We start from the raw sequence: 3,480 nt of genomic DNA on the forward strand, positions 1-3,480 counted from the left end.
ATATGAGGTTTTATCCTGAAAACTTGAGTTTCCCCCACAAGATGAGCATGACCTGAGTAGCTGCTGTCCATTCAGTTGGTTTAGGATAAATAAAAGACACATGGAATCAATATCTACTCACAACCCAGCAACCAACCTGTAAGGATGTGTGAAATAAATGCTTATTTTTTATGCCACTAAGATTTTGTGGTTGCCTTTTTAGCATTATAATATTTTTTAAGTAAAAACATAACTAATGATGGGTATATTATAAGCCAAATGCAGACCTGGGCATATATGAAATCTTATTATACCATTCAAGCAATAAAAGTACTACACCTGGGAAAAAGGGGGGAGATTTTTCTTCAGTGCATCCAAATCAGTGGAATATTTTCCATCTTTTTTAATCTTTATTTTTGAGAGAGAGAGAGAGCTAGAGAGAGAGAGAATTCAAGCATGGATGGGGGAGAGAGAGAAAGAGGGAGACTGAATCCAAAGCAGTTTCCAGGGTCTGAGCTGTCAGCACAGAACCTGACTTGGGTCTCGAACTCATGAGTGGTGAGATCGTGACCTGAGCTGAAGTCCCACACTTAACCAAGTGAGCCATATAGGAGCCCCCAACTTTTTTTTAATGAAAGTTTCACTGTGTGACTTGTTCTGGCAAATGGAATAAGAATAAAAGTGAAAGATGTGAGACAAAAACAGAAGCTTTAAGACCCGTTACATAGGACTACCATTGTTCTTATTTCTGTACCATGATTGTAGTGGCGTAATGGGTGCCTTTGAGAATTCAAAACAGAAAACAGGAATAAAAGTCAGACGTGAGTTGTATTTGACACAAGCCCAAAAAGATTATTTCAGTAAGAAATTGATGGCTAGCATAGAGAACCATTGACTTTTGGAAGTTGTGAACTAATATAGAGTTCAAGGTCAGTTCCACTACTCCATTCTTCATGATGATTTCAGGAGCATGCATGCTACAAATTGTGGTCAGTTTGGTCAGGTGTTATTTGGGGTCGGATGTTGATAAAGAACTTTCCTTACAGAGCCACCTGCGTTACTCAGTTTGTTAGTGTCTGACACTTGGTTTCAGCCCAGGTCATGATCTCAGGGTTGTGGGATGGAGCCCCGTGTGGGGCTCAGCACTGAGTATGGCACCTGCTTAAGATTCTCTTTCTCTCTCTCTCTCTCTCTCTCTCTCTCTCTCTCTCTCTGTCTCCCCCTCTCTTTAGCTTGCATTCTCCCTCTCTCTCTCTCTCTAAAATTAAAGAAAATGATTTTCCTTACTATTCTGACAGCTTCCTACGTAGCATATTGTAGACAACTGGGAATGTCAGATGCAAATCCGGATGATGCTGTTTTCATAGTCTCCCAGCCACAGGATCCGCATTTACAATGAAACTTAAACTAATAAAAACAGAGAAAATAACATAACACAATTGAATTAGTGATATCATCAACTCACCAAATAAAATCATGTGTGATACCTTTAACATCAAAGTCAATCTGTAGGGATGCCTGGGTGGCTCAGTGGGTTGAGCGTCCAACTTTGCCTCAGGTCATGATCTCGTGGTTGGTGAGTTGGAGCCCTGTGTTGGGCTCTGTGCTGACAGCTCAGAGCCTGGAGCCTTCTTCAGATTCTGTGTCTCCCTCTCTCTCTACCCCTCCCCCACTTGTGCATTGTCTCTCTCTGTCTCTCAGAAATGAATAAATGTAAAAAAATCAATCTGTAATTATTAAATAAATTTGAATTGAGTTTTTAAATTATTTCTAAAAGAAGGAAATTTTAAATGAGTTTATAATAGTGAGATTATATGTTGAGCCATGCCTGCTGTTGGTAATTATATACACCCATTCCAAAACATTTATATTCAATATAATTCTTATATACAGTATTGATTTATCTTATAGGGCTTCACAATAGATCAAAGAGATATCATAGATGTGTCTTATGAATCACTGGAATTTTGTTTTTGCAAAACTCTGCTGTTTCCTATTTATATTCCACTAAGTTTAGATATATTTCTGTAATTTTTATACCCAATTTTTATTTTCTTTATGTAAACAAATCTATGTGGTGTCTAGGACAATAATATGTCCTTAGAACTGGACCTTAAGAGTGATTAATAAAGGACCATGGATATATTTTAAATTGTCACTTCAATGATTGTTTACTACACTTTAAATAAAGATCCTATAATTCTGGGTGAATCATAGCTGATATGATATTTCAAATGGACTTCACTGATTTCTTATCAATATATTTGAAATAATACAACTAAGTAATTTTCAGTATTTTCTCTACAGCTTCCATTAACCTAATTGCACAACGAAACTGAGCACTAGTTGAACTTTATTTAAGGCTGTTTAGTTTCACCTCATTTCTCACACAGAAAAGCTTCCATTGATATCTAACAACATTTGTAAATAACAGTGTTGATACTTGTAAATATATTCCATTATCTGATGGTTTACCTAAATCATATTAAACTCCAGGCATTCTTCTTCTCCCCCTCAGGAACACAAGTGTGTTGAGGGACTTAGGAACATTTCACAGTTGTCTCCAATTAAGTAGATCCTTTATCCTACTCATTTCCCTATGATAAAAATCCCACTGGAGATGATTCAAAAGGATCAATGATCAGAATGGAATAAAATCCCCATATTTGCACATCCTGATGTTTAAATTAATTTGTTTAGTGCTTATTTTCTGGTGCCACATACAAGGAAATGCACAAAGAAGATATTCTTTAAAGGCCTTTCTACTTATTCAGCTTAAACATCCAAGATGTTACCCAGTGAAGGGGGGCATGACTGCATTTGTTCAGTTTCCTAGGATTTGTGAACAGATCATTAGTAACCAGGAAGTCAAGTAGCTACAAAAATGGATATTTCTGCACACATGATGTCAAATCCATGACTACGCAACATCCCAATGCTTAAATTTTAGGTAAATGTTGTATTGGTGACTAAAATATAAGAGAATCCTCTGCTACTTTTAAGATATTTGTTACATGGACAAAGTATCCTTCAAACGTGGCTGCATGTACATGATCCTACCAAAATAACCATTTTAATTGCATTACTACAATATCAATGAAGGAATAAATTCAGCCTTAAATTACTTACCTTGTCAACTTTTTACATTATTTACAAATGAGCAATTTCTTTCAAATACTAGTACAGTGATATGATCTTGATCATGAAAGACTCATGAAGAATGTGGTTACCTAGATATTTCCATGAAGCAATCATATGAAATTCAGTGCCAAGTGATTTTCTGATCAAATATTCATTATTTTATTTTAAACACCCTTATGATACCAATCTATTAGAAAGCCATTATTTAACACACTTTGCATTTGTAGGACTGATATATTCTACATACTGTCCTTTAAAAAAAGACTCTTTAAGTTTTTATTGTTTTAATTTAAATTCCAGTTGGTTAACTTACAGTGTAATAGTAGTTTTAAGTGTAGAATTCAGTGATCAACACTTCCA

The sequence above is a fragment of the Panthera uncia genome, assembly GCF_023721935.1.
Source record: "Panthera uncia isolate 11264 chromosome A1 unlocalized genomic scaffold, Puncia_PCG_1.0 HiC_scaffold_17, whole genome shotgun sequence".
NCBI classification, from domain to species: Eukaryota; Metazoa; Chordata; class Mammalia; order Carnivora; family Felidae; genus Panthera; species Panthera uncia.